The sequence below is a fragment of the Mauremys reevesii genome, linkage group 5, assembly GCF_016161935.1.
Source record: "Mauremys reevesii isolate NIE-2019 linkage group 5, ASM1616193v1, whole genome shotgun sequence".
NCBI lineage: Eukaryota > Metazoa > Chordata > Testudines > Geoemydidae > Mauremys > Mauremys reevesii.
In genome coordinates, this window is record NC_052627.1 from 43,820,398 (window position 1) to 43,846,684 (window position 26,287).

At 40.0% G+C, this 26,287-nt stretch overlaps 1 pseudogene; it reads right to left on the bottom strand.

Moving 5' to 3' along the window:
• Positions 1-544: 544 nt before the first annotated feature.
• LOC120406136 lies at positions 545-7,550 on the bottom strand (annotated as a pseudogene).
• Between the last annotated feature and the right edge of the window lie 18,737 nt (positions 7,551-26,287).

The window sequence follows — 26,287 nt, forward strand, 5'->3', positions numbered from 1 at the left end:
TTGTCTTGCCAGTGGATCTTCATGATGTTGTGGAGGCAACACATGTGGAATGCTTCGAGCTGCTTGATGTGACGCCTATATAGTGTCCATGTTTCACACTCGTACAAAAGAGATGAAAGAACAGCATCTCTGTACACAAGCAGTTTTGTTGACATCCGGATGTTGTGATGGTTTAAAACTTTGACACACAGATAGCCAAGTGCCTGGCTTGCTTTGGATATTCGTGCGTTGATCTCATTATCCAATGATCCATCACTGGATATGACACTACCAGGTATTTAAAGTTCTCCACTACTTTAAGCTGAGTGCCATCAATGGAGATACTTGGGACAGAAGCATTTGATCCAGGTACAGATTGATGGAGAACTTCTGTCTTTCCGAGGCTGATAGTTAGTCCGAAGAGTTGCGAGGCCTTGGCAAACTTGTTGACAATGTGCTGACGACCATTTTCAGTGTGAGCCATGAGGGCACAGTCGTCGGCAAAGAGTGCCTCAAGAAGGAGTTTCTGCACTGTCTTAGTCTTTGCATTCAGGCAATGGAGGTCAAAAAGTGAACCATCGTGCTGGTATTTCAAATATATACCTCAATCCAGATCTTTCATTGCATGGTTGAGGACGCATGCAAAGAACAGGTTAAATAAGACAGGAGCGAGAACACATCCTTGTTTCATGCCATTGGTGATGTTGAAGAGGGCAGATGTGGCTCCATCAGACAATACTTCGCCTGTCATGCTGTCATGAAAAAGGCGTATAATCTGGACAAATTTTCTTGGGCAGCCAAGTCATGTTAGAATAGTCCAAAGGGTTTCCCTGTTGATGGTATCAAACACCTTTGTCAGATCTATGAAGACAGCATGTTCTGTTCAATGCACTTCTCTTGTATTTGTCTGACAGCAAACACCATGTCGACTGTGCTCCGGCCAGGTCGAAAACCACATTGACTTTCAGGTAGCTTTGCCTCGGAAATACTGGCTATTAGGCAGTTCAAGATGATGCGGGCGATGATTTTCCCTTCAACGGAGAGGAGGGATATGCCTCTATAATTTCCACATTCTGCTTTGCTGCCTTTGTTCTTGAAAAGAGAGACAATAGTAGCATTGCGGAGGTCCTGTGGTATGTTTTCATCCTCCCAGATGCTGATGATCACGGTGTGTAACGCTGCTAGTGCTGCTGGACCTGCTGCTTTGTATATCTCTGCTGGTATCCCATCTTTTCCAGGAGCTTTTCCCGAACTCATCTGGCTAACAGCTTTCTTAATCTCATCTATAGTGGGCAGAGAGTCAAGATCTGTCAGAGCAGGTTGTTGTGGAATTTCATTGAGGACGTTATTATTCACGGTTGATGGTCTATTGAGAAGGTTGCTAAAGTGTTCTTGCCATCTTTTGTTGATGCCTTCTTTATCTTTAATCAGCGTTGTGTTGTCTGATGAGAGCAGTGGGTGGTCCTTAGTTTAGAAGGTCCATAGACAGTCTTAATAGCACTGAAGAACATCTTTGAGTTGTGGGTCTCAGCATAGTGCTCGATTTCTTTGGCTTTGCTCTCCCACCAGTTGTCTTGTATCTGACAGAGGTCTTTCTGTGTTTTGCTATGAAGGTACTTGAAATGATCCCGTTTGGAGACTGAGGAGGGATCATTCTGCCATTCTATAAAGGCTTTTCTCTTTACTTCCAGAGCTGAGCATATTTCTTCTTGGTTCTCATCAAACCAATCCTGATGTGTTCTTTTCTTTGGTCCAAGAGATGTTATTGCAGTATCAGTCACCATCTGCTTGAACTGGTCCCACTTTTCGGTTGCAGTACCGATCAGTTGTCCGTGGGATGTAAGTTTGTCATCAAGACTCTTCTGAAAGTTGTTGAAACATTGAGCATCCTTCAGTTTGGCTATGTTGAAAGCAGGTTGCACATGCTTAGGGCGTTTGTGCCGAGAGGGAGCAATGTAAAGTTGGAGAGGCGTCCTGACTAATCTGTGGTCTGTCCAGCACTCTGCGCCTCGCATTACTCTGGTGATCATTACGTCTCGGATGTCTCACCTTCTGACAATGGCATAATCTATCAGATGCCACTGTTTGGACCTAGGGTGCATCCATGTTGTTTTGTATTTATCCGCTTGTCGGAACAGAATGTTGGTAATGGTCAGGTCATTTTCAGAACAAAGGCTCAAAAGGAGTAGTCCATTGCTGTTCATTTTGCCTACACCATGTGGCCCAGTTACTCCTTTCCAGTTCTCATTGTCAGCCCCAACTTGGGTGTTGAAATCTCCAAGTAGGAGTAGTTTGTCTGTTACAGGTGTGGCCTTGATCAGTCTGTTGAGATCTTCATAGAATTGTTCCTTTGAGTTGTCAGAACATATTAAAGTGGGTGCATATGCACTAATGATGGTGGCATGACGTTTGGAATTTAGTGGGAAGCGTAGTTTCAGCAATCTTTCATTGATACCCACTGGAAGGTCTGGGAGTTGATGCATCAATGAGGTTTTTATTGCCAGACCAACTCCATGTATTCTGTCCTCTGTCTCAGTCTTACCCTTCCAGAAGAAGGTGTAACCACTTCCTAGTTTGCTCAAGAAACCTTCCCCAGGCAATCTTGTTTCACTTAATGCCGCTATATCAATGTTGTAGCGGGCTAGTTCTTGAGCAATGAGAGCTGTCTTTCTCTCAGGTCTTGCAACAGCTTCTCGATCCATGAGGGTATGAACATTCCATACACCAATGGTAAGTTTTCTCAAATTTTTCTTTTGGTTTCGGCCGCAGATTGGGTTAAACTGCCAGCCGCGGCTTGCTGGCCAGCTGTTGTAGGGCAGGCAATTTTTAGGCCACCTTTTCTAGGCCCCTCCCTTACTAGGGTGAGCAGTGCTGTCCTAAAGAGGGCTGCTCAGATGCCTGGGATGCTGCCGGGCAACTCTGCTGCCCCAAGTACAGAGCTGGACGACCACCTATCCACAGGCTGCCTGCGTGCAGGATTGGGACTACGACTCCCAGTGATAACCTCCACCTTTCGCTTTAATATGCATATAAAAATAATTGACAGGTTTAAGGCAAGTTTAGCTAGTAATTTTACTCTATGCTCAGAATAGTTAAACTGATTAACTAGTATGACTCTGAAAAGGTTTTTAAAATCATGTTTTATTATAAAATAGAAAATCCTATAAAGTACTATATTTATAGTAAAGTAACATGAATAAAAGTGACTATGGGCACAATTTTCAAAAGTGATTTAGTCACCTAAATCTTTTTGAAAGTCAGTGAGACTTACATAAAGAGGTACCTAATGGGTTCTCAGAAGGCACCTAATCTTCTTACGGCACTAACTCTCATTACATTTAAATGCACCTGGTGTGGGGGGAGAGGAGAAGGCCCCAGAGTAGCCAGCTCTGCCTCTTCCTTCTCCCTTGCTCTTGGGACTTCAGGAGTTGTCTTTTTCCTGCTGGTCTGATCAGGCACCCCCTTCCATCCCCTCCCCCCTTACGCACACACTTTGAGACAGAGAAGGGGGCAACATTTTGACAAAAACCCACAAATCTTATATGTTTGTTGAAACAATATCTAAATGAGTACATAGGTCCAGGGATTGCAGGTGGGCCTGAATCATATGGCCCTTGATTCTGCAAACACTTACACATGAGTTTCTTTACATTAATGGAGTTTATTGAAGCCAGTAGGACTACTCATGTTTGTAAAATTACTCATGTGTAAGTGCTTAAAGGATTTCAAACATCCATTTGTATCTGTATTCCGGTTGGATAGAGTCAGTAATGAAATTTGGATCTTGTTCTGGAGCTAGACCTGAGCTTCCTCAAAATTTGTGGATTCAGCTCTGCTATTGCATTTTAGACCAAAGAATGCTAGTAAGGACTCAGTTTTAGCACTGTTCAGGTTGAGTCCCCCAAGGAATTTTATTTTGAACTTCAACAGTGACTAAAAATTATTAATTCAAAACTGCCTGCATTTGAATTCAGGATGATTAAGAACACTTCTGTGATTATATTGCTTCCAGGTTATTCTAGTAGAAACAGAGTCTTTGAACTACTGATCAGTGGCAGAGATGGTAGGTAGTACAGCCGAAAACACTCAGTGGTCTAGTACCATAATAAATCAGATTTTAATACTAAAAATGTTCTTTCATTAAGAATTGAAGAGAAGAGAAAAGCTTTAGAAACTGGAATTTAGTCCTTAAAGTCTTAGGATGGTGAATAATTCTAGTTTACTCGAATTTCACTGGTTCAAACAGAATTCATCATGAAAAGCAGGATATCACCTCTGAGTTCATGTTGAGTTCAGGTTAAAAAAAATACAATGGCACAGTATGTGCAGTTGGATATAACAAAATAAAGAATATGACTTCAGCTAAAGTGAGATTATCGAACTCTGAAGAGTTATTGGAGTCAATGAGCTCAAATTGAAAATCTAGCATGGTGGTCTGATCCAGAGGTCCTTATTACTGTATAAGGAGCATAGACGAGGGAGAAGAACCAAAAACTCAAATACAATCATAAGTGAAAAATGTAGTAATAAACTGGACATTCAGCTATGATCTTCTTCCAGCCCATTCTCCCAAGTCCTCTCTTTGCCTTTTTGATTCTTTACAGAAGTTTAGAAATAGTTATCAGGAGGGCTCAGGGGCGAGATTAAGTTGCCTGCAGGTGATACGCAGATAAAAGAGAACTAGACCTAGTACTGCACAGCATTCAAGCAATCAAAATGAACATTGGCAGAGAATTAAGGGAAATGAGAAGAGCAGAGTCTGAGATACATTATTCAGGTCACATACTTTATTAGCATAGTTATAAATTCTACTTCGGTACCATTTTTTTTAATCTACTCCATTTGAATTAGATTAACAGGACAAGAAGTGAGAGTTGAGTTGATGCCTTAAGGCCAGGCTTAGTATCAGTTTCCAGCCTGTCTTATTGAAGAGAAGCTAAAAAAACAAACTAAGGTTTTCAGAAATGGTTGCCTAAAGTTGGGCTTTGTCTGGTATCATGGATGGGGGGAGGCCATTTTGGAGATGCTCCCCGCTGGCTGGCATGACCTTGCACACATGGTGCATGCAAGGTCATGTCTGCAAGGGAGGGGTACTGTGCTTTTCAAAATGGCATCCTCTGTTTGGCATGACCTCGCATGAATGGTGCATGCAAGGTTACAGCAGGGGCACCATTCCTGGAAGTACCAGAATGACTGGTATGCTAAGAATGTTGCAGTGGCGACCCCGGAAAAAAATAACGTAGCTTCAGAAGAAAGAGAATAGATAGCTGCATTCAATTCCTGTGTAATGCTGGCCAAGTAAATCGCTGAGGGGCCCAATCCTGCAACATTGACATCAAATGAAGTTTTGTTATTTATTTCAAAGAAAGCATGATCAGACCCTTAACTTTTCTGTGCCTCACTTCCTCATCTGTGGAAAGGAGATTACAATATATCTCCACCTTGCAGAAGTTTTTATGAAGAAAAATTCATTAGTGTTTGAGGTCATATTTTAAACCCAATAAACAGTGACATTTTGTATGTTTTACTATGAAAATAATGTCATTTGGAAAAACATTCCTATTTAATTTTGAAAACGTCACTAAAGAGAACAATTTTCAATTTGCAAAATAATGTAAAATTTTCAAATGATGAGCAAAATATTTTCAATTAAATCATCATCTACAATTCAGCATATACTGTACAATCTTATATCAAGGTAAAGAAAAGATGGGTGAAAAGCAAAAGGTTAGATCTGAGATGTAAATTAGAGGAACTTTTGGATGAACTAGTAGAACCACGTAGGTCTGAAAAGTAGGGCCTGATCCTGTAGAGCTTGTTCCAGCAAAATTCCTCTGGAAATTTCATACTGAGGTAACAGGGAGTTTTGCTGAAGTAAAAGATGGCAGGATTGGGCCATTATCACTACTGCTACCTGGTCTCCATGCCAGAAAGATTGCAAAAAACTTTCCACTCCTAGCCAGGACCAAGAAATATAGCAGCAAGCCAAATTGAAAAATAATAATATTATGCACAAATGTTGAGTCTGTAAAACAGATGAAGGGTTGGAGGGATTTTTATTTTATCTGAACTTGATTAATTCATCCCTGCATTAATTAAAGGCGGTGGATTCGCAAGCACTTCCATCTTAGAAAAATTGCCTCCTGGATCACACTTCCTTCCATTTGCAATGGTGCAGAATGCTGTGCTGTCTGTGCATGTTCCCTATCTGCTCTCACAACATAGACAGCATCCCCTTCCATTTGCAATTGCATAGTATTCCAACTGTAGGGGGAAGTAAAATTAAGTAATAGGAAAATATTTTATGTCTTTTAGCTGTTTTCAATGTGATTTAGCAGCTCGAAATAAGACAAAGCAACACTCTATGAACAAACAGCAAAGAATCCTGTGGCACCTTATAGACTAACAGATGTTTTGCAGCATGAGCTTTCGTGGGTGAATACCCACTTCTTCGGATGCAAGCAGTGGAAATTTTTTCCACTGCTTGCATCCGAAGAAGTGGGTATTCACCCACGAAAGCTCATGCTGCAAAACATCTGTTAGTCTATAAGGTGCCACAGGATTCTTTGCTGCTTCTACAGAACCAGACTAACACGGCTACCCCTCTGATCTATGAACAAAGGTTCTCTATGGATCACCATCAAGTATTCCCACCACCACCAATAGTCACTGCATCACAGTATGAAAAACTCTACATTAAAGGCTCTCTTGTAAAATCATATATTGGAAAGAAAAGTTGCTTAGTCTGCAAGGGAAGGCCACCAAATTCCCCTAAAAAAATAATTAAAGATTGTGACAAATTAAAGGTTCAGGATGAGATTTTTCAAAGTTGTGTGCCTAAGAAATTTGGATATTAATGGCAATTGAGCTTCTGAATCCGCTAGCTGGCTTTGAAAGTCTTAGGACAGTGTCAATTCTAATTTCTATTATGATACAGGGTCTTCTCCTACCTCTGCTGATGTAAAAAAGAGTTTTGTATTGACTTCAATAGGAGAATTAGGATCTCTCTTTTGAGACTTGATTAAGCAGCTTTCATTTCTTCCCTGTTATGTGCACAAGCTTTGTCAGGAAAATGAAGGATCAGAATACTGACACCTGATGTACTTATACGATACATAGTGAAACTGCATTACTTTGACCTTGTCATATCCTACAGTAATCTGCTGATGTGGACACAGTGGCAAAATGATGGCACACATGCATGGAATTAAGCGGCAGGCCACAACTTTTATTAAAGTTTAACACAGGGGAGGGCCACTGGGGGTGCGCTACCCACCCGTACTCTCCTATACCAGACATTTAATTGGTTTCAGTGCAAGGGTTATGGGGCTTCTTACCATATAACCCATAATGTGAGGTGGTTCTCCCCACAGGACTCAGCTGTCTGAGTCCTAGCATCCTACCCCCACCCCCACAAGAGGGACTGAGGATGCAGCAGGGTGAGGACTGCAGCCAGCAAGGGCCAACAAGGTCAGACTTCTGCATATAAAAGCCCCAAAGTCTCACCATATCATATGAGCCCAAGACCCATCACCAAAATCCAAGGTATCTTACCTCCGGGAACCATACATTTTATTCTCTTAACTGTACTGGAAACCAGCTGCAAGTTGCAATGAATCAACACTACTGCCCTAGGATCTCAGTTAGATGCTAAACACATTCCTACTTACCCCACTATGGCTTGAAGGTACTTTAGGAAGGCAAAAACTTTCTGGCCCTCTACCAATGACTTATGGGAGAAAAAAATCCCTTCCTGACCCCTAAATGGGTGATTGGCTAGACCTGCAGGCTGGGTTCCTGTTCCTGGTGTGGGTGGGTAGGATGAGCTGCTATAATGGAACCAAAAGCGTTTCCTCATGGCCCCTTCTCTGGACTAATTCCTAGGAGTTGGGACTGCTGGCGACTCAGCACCGTTCTCTCTCCCAGCTAGAGAATGGGTGCCAGAAGCTACCAGTTGTCCCTTGGCACATGTTTCCCTCCCTTACCCCTTTTAAATTAGTTCCCCCCACCTGTTGATGTGGGTGGGTGGCATTTGGATGGCCACTCACCCTTTACCCCAGGTAAATGAGATTCTAATGTTGAACAAAATAAGCTACTTTAAAGGGGCTGGAAGTATATGTCCAGAAGCATTACAGTACTTAGAAATAAAGATAGGTGCTTGTGACAGTCCAGCCTTCTGCTTTATCATCTAATTACTTTTCAAGGGATTTCACTAGTTTGCTTTGTGCTCTAACAACGTGCATCACCCTCTTTCCTTTTTAAACAGTCCCCCCACCCCATTTTGATACAGTTAAATGCTGAGTGAACTGTCTATATTTTGCTCTCCACAACCTTTACTTTCAGTTTCCACTCAGCTATAGAATTCATTAAAATAGATTGTATGTAGGGGTGGGGATTATTATTGAAAGATATCAATTTTATCCTGAAATTCAGTTTCAGTGAACGATTGCTCCTTGCTTGGTCTGATTTTGTCTTTTTAGAGCTGGTCAGAAAAGGCAAACAATATATGAGCATTATTGTGATTATGGGCATGTAGCTTTCTTTCTGATAGAGGAAGATGGGGAGTGGGATTAAAAAGGGAGATGAGAAGGGTGGGGAAAGTCAAGAGGCTTTGGTATTGTGTCTGGAACAGAAAGTCCAGAAGACTCCCACTGTGGCTGTCTGCTGTAAAGACAGGATGCTGAAGCCACTGCATCCAGTTCTACTGGCTGAGTTTGAAGGTCTACACTAGTCCTGGCTATGTGGGTAGCTCAGATGGGAACCCCTGAAGCATGGTGAGTCCCAGAGTATCTGCTGTTGGGTCCATGCGGGAAGGGCTGCCAGGCCTTGCCCTTACTCCTGCTGCCAGTCAGACTTATGTTTCTTACAGAAGTGACTTGGTAAGTTTACGCTTCAACACATTACATTAAATGTTCAAAAAATTAAAAAAAATAAGGCTCATACATGCAGTTTTCAACCTTCCATGCGTCAAATATGCAAATCCCTAAAGCACAATAGGAATTTCACAAATGCTTCAGTTATTTGACATTCTCTGTGCTAGCCTACAGCCATTTCTCTCTCTCTCTCTCTCTCTCTCTCTCTCACACACACACACACACACACACACACACCTCTCCCATTTTTGGTGTAACGGAATCTTTATGGCCATATCCATGGAAGCTATTATTTGAATTAAAGTGGGAAAGCATTTGTTTTAAATGTGTTTCTTTAGGAACACATATGACAGATGCATCACCTGTTCTGTTCACAATGCCCATAAAACATATCTGACAACGAGTAGATGAAAAAAGAAATGACCCTCAGCCAAATTGGCTAATTACCACAGATTAAGAATGGCAAATATCTTCCTTCAAGCAAAGAAAAACATCATGTAATAGGCAGAATAAACATTCTTTTTTAAACTGAGACATATTTTTGCTAGATTATTAAAATGTAATTTGGAAAAAGAGAATATAATTTAAATGTACCTTAAATAATTTTTAAACCTGTATCCTATTAGTTCTCCTTTCTACATGCCACAATTAAATTATTGAAATCAGAGTAGTTCCAGGAGATTCCTTGAGCTGCAAAATTAGCAATTGGGGAATTAAAATCAGGAAAAGTGAAAATGGTATGTAGCTTTATTCGTAACCTAATTTATTTTGCCATATTACGTTTTATGGCTTCAAATGGAAGACCATGAACCAATAAAGCTTTCATGCTAACACCACAATATAGTCTCATATAAAAAATCCCTTCTAAATCCTAATCTGTCTATTCATTATAGATTTACCAAGACTGTTGGACTACAGGATCCATATATACCATGAAATATATAGCCAAAATTAGTGATGGCTTTATTTTTAATTATATTGTTTACTACAAAAAACATTCACCCTTCTAGGTATTCCTGATTGCCCTTTTTCATGCCAGAAATCTCTGGCAAATATGGACTAAGTTTAGGCAAAGCCATGGAAGGATTTATGTTTTCACCCTGAAGTCAAACCAAAGTTGGCAATTTCCACTGAATTTGGCTTTTTTCCTTTATTTATTTTCTATTTGGGGGTTGTTGTTAAAAATATAAAACATTGGACTATTTAGATTGTGCTAAGTGTTGTTACACTATGCCCTGATTTTTAGAATGGAGTATTTAACTTCATCTACCGCAGTGTGCTTACATTAAAGACTAAATTTTCAAAGCATAGTGGTGCATTCACACGCACAGAAACACCTCACTCTTGCATTACACCCCATTTATGAATGCAATTACTATAAGTGTATGTGTAAGTTGTATAATTATGTATAAAAAGTGAGTTTAGCACCTCTCATAAGTGAGTGAAGCATGTAGACCACTTTACACATTAATTCATTATAACTGAGTATGCAAATATGGGGCACTCACTGGTAAACATACCTCAGCCTTCCATTAAAAATGTAACCCCAAATAGTTACGGACATCAGAACCAAAAAAGCAGAAGATTCTTGACTTCTTGAAACTGAACACATGCAGGTAGTGTTTCTCTGAGGAAACTACTCTCCGGAAGAAGAGCACAGTTAACTAATCAGAGTAGTAATTTTTTTTTAAAGGGTTAGAAGAAATCTGTGGATTAGGATTGATCAGAAAGTGAACAAAGAAGTGGAGGAAAACCTTAAATGTTGTGTACAGAGCACTGAGCATGGCAACAAAATAGATCAGTGATAATGTTCCCATGTTGAAAGAATTTAAAAATCATTATTTGAATCAACATAGTGGAGGGGTATAAACAATCCTTTCCTATCTTGTCTTTGAAGATTCTGCCTTGTAGATGGGATGGAGTAGAATTGCTTGAATTAAATCATACGTATTTTCTGGGGGGAAAAACAACTGGGAAACAAGCATTGTGAAACAATCTGGTTTCTGATTATTGAGGGGTGGGGGGAACCACAACCAAAACATTTGTTTGCTAAACTGGAAAATTCAAATGAAAAACTTTTTCTGAAATTTTTTGTTTTAAAAAAAGGCCATTTTTAAAAATAAAAAGTTTCAATGGAAATTTTTTGAACAGTTACAGAGTGGTTTCTAGGCTAAGTAAGAAGTAGCAAGGTAACATAACCTACTAAGGATTTGCAATCTGGTAAAACCACAGAACCAGAGGGCCACCCAATTGAAAGTTACAAGGACAATCATTTTATATCAGCCCCAATTCTGCCAAAGGTCTTTAATTCCTTCAGGAAGAGCTCCTTAGGCTCCTCTGTCATTTCTACAATTGTGTTTGCAGGATGCATGATTTTCAAGGTTCATATGAAGTGTTACCCAGGGTTCTTTCAACCCAAACCTCTTGGTAACTTTTACTCTGTGCGAGGAGGTGTCAGGAAATAAATCAGGGGAGACAGAGCCATCCGACCAATAGATGGCTGGCACAAACAGGACAACACAAGAGTGCTTTCACTTAAAGTTCAACTTTACTAGTCTCAAGCACTTACACACATCCACAGTAAAACACCCCCAACCCTTGATAATTACCAAAGCTGAGTGTGGCTCTCAAGTGACACAGCGGCATGCTTCTGGTGGCCAAATCTTCCGTCTGCCGGTGAGGACCACAAGATGTATCCAGAGGGAGAGTCCAAAGAGAGTCCAAAAGAGTCCCCAAACAAGTCCAACTATCTCAAGCTTTTCCCCCTTATTTATACATTAGTAATAGGATGACATGTCCCTTAAAGAAACCTTGTTAAGTAAGCAATTTCAATGATCAAGCAAGAGGCTCCTTCTGATTACTGATTAACAGGGGCAGCTCCAGGTCCCAGCACACCAAGCGCGTGCTTGGGGCAGCAAGCAGCGGGGGCACTCTGCCGGCGCCGCGAGGGCAGCAGGCAGGCTGCCTTCGGCGGCTTGCCTGCGGAGGGTCCACTGGTCCCACGGCTTTGGTGGACCTCCCGCAAGCCGCGGGACCAGAGGACCCTCCACAGGCAAGCTGCCGAAGGCAGCCTGCCTGTTGTGCTTGGGGCGGCAAAATGCCTAGAGCTGCCCCTGCTGATTAACCAGGTGTGGGTTTTTCCAGAGTCTGCAGCCTTGAGACCCCAATAGACTGTGGGTTGTTTATTCTTATTGTTCAGAGTTGTCACATGTAGAACTGGGCAAGAAAGTATTCCCAAATATTTGTTTGAATAAACATGCATATTCACTTTAGCATCCTTTTTTGTTTTCTGAAAACATGGGCATGTTCCTTTTTATTGGAAAGAAAGTTCATGGACCTGAGGGTACATCCTGCTCTTTTAAAATGCATGTATCGGCAACTTCAACACAATTCTTATCAGGAAGGACGCAGGGTCAAGCTACCCTTGCTGTGGCACCCAAAACTCCCTCCCCTCCTGCCTTGGTCAAGCTGAGATTGCTGAATGGCCAATTTACAGCTTGCTGACTAGGCCGCCTTTAACAATAAGCCATAGTGGTTTTAGGCACTTTACTGGTTTGCCAAAGTCTCCCCGTACAGACGCACTAATTCATCTCATGTGTCCAGAAGTGGAGACTGAAAATGTATTCTTATCGGCAGCAGAATTAAAAAATAAAAGAAAAAGGAATGTTAAGAAATGTCCCCTCTCAGTGATGGGAGTTCAAAGAACTAGCATGCCACCTCCTGTTATACTAATTAACCTGTATAAACTTTCCATTTATATTAGTGATAGGTAAATATCTGATGGTTCAAAGGCTGAATGCAGATGAGCTTTGAAAAGTTTGAATGTTTAATCAAATCTAGGAATCAGAGCTGAAATCTCTCTTGAACATATACGCTCATGATATTTTCGGTATTTCCTGGTTCCAACATTGGTCAGATATCTACAAGTGATAAAGCCTATGACAATGGGTGGGGGGGAAGAAACAAAACAACACTCCAACATCTTTGAGTCAATAAAAATATGTATGATTTTAGTTTAAGTTTGGGGCAAAGGTTTAGGTTGGTTGTACTTTCATTGGAATTGGTTAATGCATCTTAATTTAAATTTGAAAGTTCAGTCCAATTACCTATTCTTCCAGATGAGACCAAAAAATATCCTTGTCAGAATAATCATCCCTGCACGTTTTAACATAGCTCAGTAAAGGGATGATTACCTCTTCTATTTAGAATTCTCTGACTATTTGTGGAAAGTGCATAAACTGTGCAGACCATGTTAAACGTGAACTATAAAAATTTGCTTTATTAAGTTTTTGCAGGTTTTTGGTTTTTTTTTTAAACAATGCTGTGGGTTGTTTATTCTTATTGTTCAGAGTCGTCACATGTAGAACTGGGCAAGAAAGTATTCCCAAATATTTGTTTGAATAAACATGCATATTCACTTTAGCATCCTTTTTTGTTTTCTGAAAACATGAACATGTTGCTTTTTATTGGAAAGAAAGTTCATGGACATTAATAGTCTCATAATACACATATGAAAATGTGTTCGTATGAAAGTTCAAATTGGAAGTAACTGAGGGCTTCTCCACATGTGAAGTTATTCCAGAATCGATACTAAGCTTTGCATTCACACCTTACATTAATCCATATTAGCTTTTCAGGGTAGGCAAGCGCTTATTCAATCTCTTTTTATGTGCACCCTCCACACAGCGCAGGAGGATGTCTGCAGCAGAAAGATTGTCTAGCTCCACCCCTCTCTTGGGCCAATCCCCAACCACTTCTGCATTGTCACACAAGGACCAGAGCTCCACACCATTCAGGTGGTGACTGTCACCCTGGAGTGCAGAATGAATTTCTTTCAGACTTTTTCTGCATCATTTCCTGACAACATAACAGCCTATATATTCTTTAAAAAGTAAGATTTATGTTAAAAAGTCATTGTTTGTAAAAAACTAAAAATTATTTTTAGTACTTTTTTGTTAGCTTTTCTTTGAGAACAGCACTGAACTTCCACTGTGTGTACATTTACCTTAAGTGTAGTCTGGTAGCTATAAAAATAAAAGCAGCATTTATCATTCATAAATGAAACGCTAGCATAGTTATTTTGAACCATATTTTTCAGTACATTCCAGTTGCTTTTGTGGTAGTCAAATGACAAAACAGCTATGAACCTAGTTCAGCCAGGCTTATAGTCTCTTTGCATTGCCAGCATGGTACAAAACTGTGAGATTGTACCAAGGAATCTGGCCCTTTATGTTTTCTCATCTTCTTTCTCTTCATTAGTGTTCTACCAAATACTTTGAGCACCAGAAGCAGTTATTGGAAAAACTGGGATAGAAGTATAGAAAATAGTTATTTTGCTTTGTTTCAAGATTATAAAGTTTCACTTAATTTTTAAAAAGCTCCTCCTGATAATCCATAATACAAACTAATTCAGCTGTGAAAACATGCATAGTATTCCCTAATGCAGAACACGTAAGAATATGATATCTTTGCACGGGGCACACTCTTGACAAATGCATAATTTTCGTAATCACATGATTATTATGAATAAGGAGGGACTAGGAGGAGGCTCTTATTAAAAAAAATGTAGCCAAGTAAAGAAAAAGGGGATCCTATATTGTTCTATACACTGGCCACAAAAGAGAAGAGAAGAAGAATATATTTCAGTCAAAACCACCAAACATTCAGTTATGGTGCATTCCAAATCTTCTGATTTGAAGCTTTTCACTGAAAGAACTTTGTAAGTCAAAGATGTCAAAATTGAGAGTTATTGCACACACAACTCCAATCCTGTCCTAGCTATAACCATGTGTAATAGATACATGTGTGTTTAACTGTGTGTAGCCTTTCAGAAATAATATATATATATATATATGCATGATCTTGTATGTGCACTCATCCAGAGGCACAACAAAGAAGGTAAGCTCTGACTCCTAAGAGAACATGGAAGTAAACGTATCCTGAGGATTGTTAAGCCAACACACTATTAAATATACCTCTAACATTATTCTTTTTTCTTCACTCTTGCAGCTACCACATGTGATGGAAGAAATCCAAGTCAAACACTTTCACCAGAGCATGCTCCAAGACAGATGACTAGGCCTCAGGCTTGGCCAATACAATACATTTCCATTCTCTATTTATTTTCGTAGTTCAAAGATCTGGCAGTAACCGATTTGATGCCTGCCATCAGGACCAGTACACTTCTGATTACTGCCGTGAGATTTTCAAGCCCACAGACAGCATGTACTCCAGCATATGTCAGCTACCAAGATAGACTATGTACAAATAGCAGGAAGATACTCTGCAAATGGAAGCTGGCTTTTTTCTTTCACTTTGAAACCTCTGATGATAGGCTGCCAACTTGCAGACCTTGCTTAAATCACAGCAACCACATAAAAGGGTTTTTTCTGTTTATCTTAGGTCATTTAGGAAACCAGTGATAAGTTTACCGTGAAAAATTCCATCTTCTCCCCAAAGTTGGCATGTTCATCCCAAGCTACAGGCTTTGATTTCATTTTAAGTACAGTTATGCCATATAGAGCTTTCCTTTATGGGCTTTCCTTTCCTACTAGCAGATGATTTCTTTCCCCTCAGGAACATAGTATAAGTTAGCTAGCAGGTCTTACAAAACAAAGGACAACTACTTCATCCCCATACAAAAGGAATGGTGAAACAGTGCCTGGTTCAAGATTCTAAGTGGAAGACTGGATAAATGTATAGGACACAGAGTGGAAGGAATGGCTGAAGTAGAATCAGTGGCCCCTTGTGTGTGTCCCTGTAGAGGGGAGGAGGATAGGATGGGTTGAAGCAGCAGAAGAACCTTTAATCCCTACTCTGGCTTCTCATGCCCTGCCACTTCCACATTGTCTGCAATAAGCTGGGCTCAGCTATGTAGGAGGTGATTGACTTCTACCTGGCACCCTCTTTGTGTAATGCAACTGGACTGCTTCTCCTCCCAAAGAGGCCTCTGAAGTGTGGGGCAAATCCAGCCCCAGCCTCCACCAATCTGTTGTTTGCTACAGTTGCAGAAAAAAACACCCATCTGAGGAACGCTTGTGAACACTTACATTACCTTATGTTCAAACTCATTCACCCTTCTAGTAAGAAGACATCTCACTACTGTACAGAAAGAATTTATTAGAGAATAGAATCTTGATTTTTACAAACTCATTCTTAACATTGCTCATTGAATAATCCCAATTGAAACCAATGGGATTGCTCATATGAGTAAAGTTAAGCAACTGCAAGATCAGGACCTAACAGATTAATTCAGGTATTATTTTGCTGGTGTTAAAAAAAAGTAGTACACTCACAAAGAAAATAAACACCCAACCCAATAGATAAAATTACTGCAAATGTATCTTCTATTATCTATTTTAGCTACAGTTTTCCACTGATTATGTGGATAATTGAAAAATTTACTTCTGTCCTCATAAATGTGAGTAATTTCTTTCTGTCTTGTGTCAGCCAAAGACTATTGGATTCCCATGGTGTAAGATCCTGTTGTGGTTGTCTGCAAAGATTTTGGTTGTTTGGTTGGTTTTGTTCTCATTTGTTCACTGATGCTTCATAAAGCTTGAATGCAAGCCACTACAGTTTCCCACACTTTTTTCCCCTGATAATCTTTCATTGTTAATTTACATGAAGTTATGTGAAGGATTGAAAGCCACAGGGGGCAAGGGGAAGATGATGAATTGATCTGAGACTAGGGTGCTGTCTGTAATATATAATGGAACATGTGTTGGCCACGGGTCACAACAGAACCTTTGGAGAGGGACTTGGTAAGAGTGATATGGGTGAGAGACAAACTGTGGACAGGTCTGATGGTGGTGGGTTACACAGAGTCACAAATGTCAGGCAAGGGCATGAGTGCAGGCACAGAGGGAAATATTCTTTTGACTTCTACAGAAAGAAGCTTAATTTTCATTCTCCAGATTATTATTTTCAATACAACCATTTTTCCTCCTGAGATTTAGTTTATATTACCATGTCTACTTTTGACTGCTCAGTTCTCCCCATAATTCAATGTTCCTCTCTTAAAAATTGCTGAGGTCTCATTGCAGAGATCACAGCACAACATCATTTTTCATCTCTAACTATATCCTGTTTAGTCTGGGCTTGTTCATGTTCATAAGAATACTTGAAATACAGTATTGCAGAATAATCTAATGAATATGCAAAAGTGACATGCAATAATTTTGGTTTTCATGGGAGATCACATGATATCTTTCACAAAAACTCACCATGTTGTGCCAATTTACTCCTCTGAGTAAGATGGAGTTCTCCTTATTGATTGAGATAATGATGCGATTCTATTATAAATCTCACAATATCTTGCAAATGTGCAATTACTCTTCACAAGTGCCCAGATGGGGATTGTATCTCATTATATCAAGTGCTGTGCAAAAAACCAAAATGTCTGTCTCTAATTTATGGGCTTGGAAGCATCAGAAAGATCACATCCACTGATGAATAAACCACAAATGGTTTAGATTGAATATGTACCCAAATGATTGCATGCTTATCTTAACCTTGTCCAAAATTTGTAAGCCTCTTGACTATGCAAAACTAGGCTAAAGCCACAATAGCTTCCTCTTAAGGTTTCCAGTGTATCCTGCTTTCACTTGTGTTGGAAATGTGTCTAAAAGACAGTCCCTTCTGGTAGTACATTAGCACTTTCATTTCTGAAGCTTTTCCCATCCAGGAGGTACAGACATGTGTGAAAATGGAAAATGTTTTTAAAAATATAATTTAAAAAAAGTCCATTTTGGATAAGTTTTAAATATTGGGTAAAGATTTGTATTGTATTTCCTGGTTCACCCAGGAATGCCCAGCCTTCTCTATTCAAGCCTAAACAGAACTCCCTAACTCCTAACCTCTTTTTCTAACACAAAAAAGAGTCCAATTGCTTCTATTTAGAATTTCAAAACACACACACTACATAACTGGTTTCCTTCTTTTCCCACTGCAGCAGTCTGTAGATTTACTTCATCATTGGACTGTCTCTCTAGAGAAACCACTAGCTACCAATCTGCAAACTTTGCTTATTTCAATTTAATTTGCCTCTTCTATAGAACATTTTGGGAGTTTATCCCAAAGGAAGTGCCCATAGCAGACAACAACCTCAAATGAAAGTGAAGCAATAAAATACATAGATCTTTGTATTTTACTGCTGTACTCAGAATCATTGTTCAGAGGTTCAGTTTCAATTCTCTCTCTCACCTCCTCCCCCACTCCCACACCCCCCAGTTTTGGGGAAGCCAATATGCTAACACTGGGAAAGAAAACTAAACCGTTTTTTGTTCCTCAGCTCTTTTCTGCTGTGGTAGAGACCACAGTTTAGCCTTTTGGGGGTTTGGATATAATATTATATGGAGTTAAGGCTCTGATTGGAGAGTCACAATATCTGTAAAGAAAAAAAGTTTTAGGAAATCTCTCTCTCATTTTCACACACAAGTTATAACCCTTGAAACATTTGAGAGTGTTATCTTTTAAAGACTATATGTTCAGGATTCCTCCTCCTCACAGTTTTAGTACTTGTTATGATCAAGTTCAAATGCAAAAATATAATTATGGGTGCACACATACATACACTTCCCGGTCTCTGTAGAATGGTGTCCAAACCTCCTTCTGGATGCACAAACTCTGTAAAGTTGGGAAGCAAGTGATTCATAGTCCCACAGTCATTCCAACTCCCCTTGCAGAATTGTTAATTAAGTTCCATTTACTGGATTTTTATTACTCTTAATGATACATAAACCAGAGAGAATGAAGCCAGATATTCACATCAGCTTGAGTTTGTAGGGATGACAGTTAGAACCCCCCTCCCCCTCCCCCTGCCCACACAAAACTCTAACTTGTAAAGTAAGCCCATTTAGGACCCAATGTTGCAATGACATTGTGAAGGCACATGTCATTGCACCATAGGGGCCTTAATCTGAATGTCAGAGCTCATGACTATGGAACCCCATAATTGCCATCTTTAGACTCGTGCCATGTGGGTAGGAGCACCTGGTTTAAAAACAGACCATTTGTCTGCTCTTTTCTACATGCTGTTACATTAGCCAACCTCAACCTCCTCTGCAATGAAAATATGAACCAATGAAGCCCAACATTTGGCTAAGCTTTCCGTTACATGGAAAGGAAGCATATTGCAGACTGAATAGAGCAGTAGTTGCTGATTAGCAAAGAAAGGGCATTGACTGCTCAGCACTGGGCAATTGCAACTAGTAGAGTGGTCCTTTTGAGTTTGCCTTCACCTTTCATTTATACTTTGTTTCACTCCCTCTGTGGGCAGCCACTCTATTTCTGAGCCTTTAAAGTTTAATGATTCTAGAATTCCTGATTACTAATGGCACTCCCTGGAATACAGTATCTATTCTTTGCATGTTACACCATTATACAAGTTGGTAGAGAAATGTGATGGTTGTATTAATTGGACCTAATGATTGCCTTTGGGAGATTACTGCTATTTTATGTTGGAGAGTATCAACACTCAAAAGAGGTGAGACATAATTTACACTTAGCCAATTTGGCCTTGCTAATATTTGCATAATCCAATGAATTTTTTAAAAAGAATGTTATGTGAAACAGAGCTGAGAAATATGCTAAAGTAAGCCTCTATTCCCAAGCTTTTTTCTCTCTGCGTGCATGTGTCAGTCAGCAAGGGCCACCATGTGTCATATTACTTTTGCTTTTTCAGTTTGCTGGGAGGGCAGGGGGTGGAAATCTACGCTATTTTTAAAAAATTTTTGATGGTGCCTGTAGTTGTGGGAACTCGAGTTATTCCCCAGGAAATATTCAACCCTAAAGTACTCATTGCTGCTTTACAGTTAAAGAGTTGACAGTCACTGCTGGTTAGATCACTGCCCATAGGCTAGTTCAGAAAGTGCTATTTGGATCTATGATATGCTCATATAGGGTATTTTTTTGTCCACCAGAAACTGAAGTGTTTTAATTCATTGATTTCTTACATCCTACTTGAATGAAGCAGGATTCTTTAATAAAATCAGCCTGGAGATTGATGGCTTTTGACCACTAAATTTAAAAGAAATTAGCAGCAAAATTGTAAATCTGGCCAGTACTCCCACCCTTGGGGCCAAGAAAATAAACAAACCAAGGGTATTTTGAATTACTCGTGTAATACTTGAAAAGTTTGCAACATCAAAAAATTAAATATGCAAGAAAACAGTTTTCTACTCAGTGTTAAACAAAGGAGATAAAATGCTTCTAATCAAACAGTCCATTAACTAGAGCCTTTGATCCAGCAAAGCACTTAAGCGGCTGCTTAACTTTAAGTGTGCAAGTAGTCCCATTGACTTCAACAGAACTAAAAAGTTAAGCACATTGTTTTTCTTGCTTGGGGCCTAGCTGAATTTATAATACCTAGTATAATAACTGATTTGAATAATTTGTGAGAGTCTCATTTTCCATAGGTGCTTTGGTTAGATAACTTTTTGTTTCTAACAATAGCTAACAGCAAATAGAGCATGAATTACTATTGCTGGTATTGGGGTGAATGTCAGGGCTTCAGTCAGTCAGGGATCACTGTGTTAAGAACTATACAAACATAATAAAAAGGTTCCCTGACCCAAAGCATGAGATGATTATGAACAGCCTGATAAACGGTGGCTAAAATATACTTGTTGCCTAGCCATTGTCATGTTCTTTGTAGGTCATGGCAAAAGAGTTTTCAGAAGAGGTTTGAAGAAGGACAATGAGGTGGTTTTGTATGTTTACCAGGAGCTCTTCCCGTGTATATGACATGAGAGAATGCACAAAGCTGCTTATTGGAATGCTAGTATAGTTATTAAACAATTATCAGCAGTTAGCCGTGATTTGATCATTAATACTCTAAACGTAGTTTTATTTCTTAGTTCAGCCTGGTGAATGTACTTTAGGATTGGAGGAGGGATCATCATAATTCTTATGTTTGTGTGCAGAACAAACAGTGAAAAATGGAGCTTTCAACTGCAATTTTTAATTCTGAAGTCAATAAAAGATAAAAACAGTAGATGGAATGTCAGAGAAAAAGAGTTTGGCATACCATAGAGAATTGTGAGTGGGAGCACAAGAAAAGTTTAAAAACAGCCTCATAATAAAAACGGGAGTCACAACACATCCTTACGTAAAAAATTACCTACAGGAAGCCCAAAACATCTTACATATATCAAAAGTTTCTTTTAATCCAGCTGCCTCTGGAATTACTAAAACTCATATGCTCACATTAGTTTATTGGTTATGTCTGGGAATTTTAGACTGGTGGTTTCAATGGGAAATAGGTGTCTAAGTCCCTTAGGCTCCTGTAAAAATCCAACCCTATGACTATGTAGGTTGATTTATTCCTTAGACAATATACCTTACATTTGCTTGAACAGATTGGATAGATCTGAGCAAAGAAATTATTAAACATACCACAAAATGCATCAAATCCATTGAGACTGTGGTTCAGTGAGGTATATTGAATTTTTACCTCTCCATCACTGATTCAAATCTAATATGGAGTGAATAAAGCTGTCAAGTATCAGAGAGGTAGCCGTGTTAGTCTGGTTCTGTAAAAGCAGCAAAGAATCCTGTGGCTCCTTATTGACTAACAGACGTTTTGCAGCATGAGCTTTCGTGGGTGAATGCCCACTTCGTCGGATGCAAGAGTGGAAATTTCCAGGGGCAGGTAAATATAAGCAAGCAAGAAGCAAGCTAGAGATAACGAGGTTAGATCAATCAGGGAGGATGAGGCCCTGTTCTAGCAGTTGAGGTGTGAAAACCAAGGGAGGAGAAACTGGTTCTGTAGTTGGCAAGCCATTCACAGTCTTTGTTTAATCCTAAACTGATGGTGTCAAATTTGCACATGAACTGAAGCTCAGCAGTTTCTCTTAGAAGTCTGGTCCTAAAGTTTTTTTGCTGGAGGATGGCCACCTTAAGATCTGCTATTGTGTGGCTATTGTGCTATTGTGTGGCCAGGGAGGTTGAAATGTTCTCCTACAGGTTTTTGTATATTGCCATTCCTAATATCTGATTTGTGTCCATTTATCCTTTTCCTTAGAGACTGTCCAGTTTGGCCGATGTACATAGCAGAAGGGCATTGCTGGCATATGATGGCATATATTACATTGGTGGATGTGCAGGTGAATGAACCGGTGATGGTGTGGCTGAGCTGGTTAGGTCCTGTGATGGTGTTGCTGGTGTAGATATGTGGGCAGAGTTGGCATCGAGATATTAGGTATGATATTAGGAATGGCAATATACAAAAACCTGTAGGAGAACACTTCAACCTCCCTGGCCACATAATAGCAGATCTTAAGGTGGCCATCCTCCAGCAAAAAAACTTTAGGACCAGACTTCTAAGAGAAACTGCTGAGCTTCAGTTCATGTGCAAATTTGACACCATCAGTTTAGGATTAAACAAAGACTGTGAATGGCTTGCCAACTACAGAACCAGTTTCTCCTCCCTTGGTTTTCACACCTCAACTGCTAGAACAGGGCCTCATCCTCCCTGATTGATCTAACCTCGTTATCTCTAGCTTGCTTCTTGCTTGCTTATATTTACCTGCCCCTGGAAATTTCCACTCTTGCATCCGACGAAGTGGGCATTCACCCACGAAAGCTCATGCTGCAAAACGTCTGTTAGTCTATAAGGTGCCACAGGATTCTTTGCTGCTTGAATAAAGCTGTTACCATCTGAAGGTCATTCTATGATTACATGAAATTGCACAGTTCAGTTCCTAGAGGAAAGATATCTACAGACTCATGCCTTGCAAGAATAACGTTATTGATTAACTATTTTTTAATTAGTCACTCACAGTGTCAGTTCTGAATGGGTCCCCGATAGAAGTAAGATGTCAGTAAACTTTCCATTAATTCTTAATGGTGGATTTTGTTGTTGGGGGAATCTATCCATTTGAAATTAGACTGAGACTATCAACTCATTCACATAAAGCCAACAAGAACAATTAGATGTGAACTACTGATGGGAACTGGGGGACATTACTTATTCCTAAGGCATCCAGTCCCCTTTGAATTCTGTCTACTCAGCTTGTAGTCGGCTGCTGTGAGATCTCACTGCTTTGGTATGTTGGTTTTAGAAGGAATGAGAATGCCTAGTCTGCCCACAATACAAGCTGCAAAAAGCTTAATGTAAAGAACCATGCATATGGTTGTTCTGCACATCCTTAGTCATAATGAATAAATAACTTCACAAAGGATAGTGTAAGTTTCGCAGTCCAGGAAAGACCTGAAACCAAGTGCAGCTGCAAAAGTATCTGTAGCGTCACTTGGTTTCCCTGTCCTAGATTTCTAGCCAGAAAGATGTGCATGAGGGCTTCAAGGCTACTGTTTTCCATTCTTCAAAACTTGTAGTAATTGAATAAGTGACTTAAGAGGAAAATTTGATGGGTGGGTTTTAAATTTTGTTCTTGTGGTTGTGCCTAAAAATATTGACAAACAACTCAGCGTGTCTTGAAAATGACAATCTAGGGGGAAAAAAGGTAGGTAAAGACAGTCCAGAATGTTTGTGATTAGGAGACAAGTTCAAGATAAAAAAAATTCATTGGGAAGAATCAGTAAAGAAAAATAAATAACCAAAAGTCCAACAGGACAACTAAAAAGTATGTAGTACTATACTAGTTTCAGTCACAGTTCAGTTTGTCACTGCCCAGCAAGAGTTACAACAGCCATGGGGCAGCTTGACTTACTTTATTTGGGTATAGTCTCCAAGAGCTGGTGCTGTGTCTCAACTTCTTCCCACCTCCAACATTCCCCAACATGTCAGGTTGTGGTGGTGTGGGGGAAGTTGGCTCAGGAGTCAGTTCTGCCAGTTTTACACCAACTAAAATATCATTGGAGCTGGCTAGAAAATAAAAATCTCTTGCTGTGCAAAATGTTGTGCAACGTTTAAAACAAAAAGAGCTATTAAAAAAGTTATAATAAAAAACAGACTGAAAACTCCAGTCTCTATATAAAAAAATATTGTCCTTTGGACTGAAAAAAGTGACCTCTGGATGGCAATAATGTCCCCAGTCTGTGGCTTTGAGAATTAAGTCCCCCTGGTTGTCTATAGGATTGACAAAAGTGACAATATCTTTCCACATAAACTAGAGTGCTAGACTAAATCTGTTTTGTTACACCCTTTAAAAATGACATTTTGCTCTATAAATGAGCTAAATTATTTCAGCGTGTTTCATCAATAGTAATCAAGAAACTATATTTAGACTTTTACATTAATTGTATAGTAGACCACTTATATGAAATTGGGAAAGAAAAAAGCATCATCTTTCTGAAATTGATAGATACAGGAGTAGGTGCTCAGCCGTAACTACCTCTGCTTGGTACAACTGAGGAAAGTGAAGGGAAAACATTGTTCAAAGCCATCTTTATGCCCTTTGTCTCAACAGGCTGGCATGATTTAGAGCCACCTCAGGAGATATCCCACCTTTTCGGTGTCCTGAGGCAATCACGGGGATATCTATAAAGGAGCATCATGGCTCTGGATTAGAGGTCTGGTCGAGCCTAATATTAAAAGGTGAGTGGAACCCAGTGTGAGCACAAGTGGAGCCAAACGCAAACCCAATCCCAAGAGGGTCAATTATTTTCAGAATTGACCCAACCTGACTTTTCTCCTTAAATTTGTTTTAGCACCACCACCTCTCCTTTGGGGCTTCACTTGGTAGGGTCTTCCTGCTTCCCCATCTCTCCCCCGCCTCTTGCCTGCAATCCATCTCTGGCTACTTCCTGCCTGTGGTGCTAGCTACATGCCCTCTGTTGTTCACTACCTCCTCACTGTGCTGTGTGGAGTGAGAGGTCCTGAGATTTGTCAACACATTCATTCTACAGCACACACAGTGTAGCAACGTGGTGACTGGCAGGAGTAGGGCACACAGCAGTGATTGCATGGCACACACGAGTAGGAGGAAGTGATCTGAGCCCACCCAAACCAACCCATGCCCAAGAGGGTGAGGTTATTTCTATGATGCAATTCAAACTTGACACTTGCAGTTGGGTTCAGGGCAGGTTTGGGAGGCAGCAGCAGTTTTTTTAGGAACCAGAGACAAAGTAAAGGCACAGACTATTATACAGATCCCCCAGATCTGTGGGCAGGTCTTGCAGCCTATTCTTATTACACTAGTCCAAGCTGAAATGAGGTCACTATTCTGCCCTCGCCCAGTAAATTGCATAAGGTCAGATATCTTGCAGCCGATCAGTCCAAAAGAGCGTCCAAATTCTTATCTCAGTTACACTCACATAAACCTGGAATATCTCCATTGAAGTCAGTGGACTAACTCTTTTAACACTGGAGTAACAGATCAGAATTAACCCCAATAGTTGCAAAACTATTAGAAAAGGCAGTAGTAATTTCCCCTTTTTAATGATATATGGATTCTGGCCAAAGAGTTCACATTGAACTGCCTACTATTAGAGATCTGTCTACATATATAAGCATCTAAATAAAAGTGGCCTAGGTTTCAGAGGTGCTGTGGACCCACAGCTCCCATGGCTTAGCACCTCTGAAAATCAGGCCACTTTTATTTAGGTGTCCAAATATGGATAACATTTGGGTGCTAATTTAAAGCACCCAGTGTCTGAACATTTTGGCCCTTGTTAAGATCCAAAACCTCAAGAGTAGTAACTTGATGTTACTATAGCTGAAAAAGTTAAATGCCATTTATAATTTCTGCCTCCCCCTCACACTTCCTCACTTGGAGCTTACAGTAAGGAAGCCTGAATTTACAAATGGAACAATAAAAAAAATCTTTTGTCAAAACTTCCTTATACTTTTCTAAAATAGTCTTCTTACAAGGATTCCCAATACTGTACTTTAAAATAAAACAAAAAACAAAAAACACCACCATCCTGCCTGTCACTCAGCCCCATAAGCTGGGTATCTTTTTCTCTTGAAGACCTAGAGAGAGGACCAACTATTTTTAAATCTTGCAGATTCTTTCTTCATAACATCGCTAAGATATGTCCTTTCCTATTCATCCACAGAGCTAAATCTCTTATCCAGGCTCACATAATCAAGACATGATACTTCAACAGCCTTTACCGAAACAGCCTTTTCTGTGCCATTGACAAAATGCAGTCTTGTCTCATTCATATCTATTCAGAATGCTGCTTCAAAGATTGTTTTCCTAGCCCATTGCTTTATCCATGTCACCCACCTCTTTGCAACCTCCCACTGGCTTCCCCTTTTCTATTGCATCAAACATAAGCTACTTGTCTTCATTTTCAAAGACTAAGGACCATCTCCACTCTACCATTCAGCTCTCATTGATTATTGATATGATAACTCCCACCTCTGATTGACCCATGATGCCAACTTCCATCGCCCACTCGTTAAATTTTCAAATGAGCACTATCATGTTTTCTCCTTTGCTGACCCTCATGCTTTGGAGGAGTGTCCTGGTAAGCATCCACAAAGCTACTTCATTATCCACCTGTGACGGGTTCAGTCACAGAGA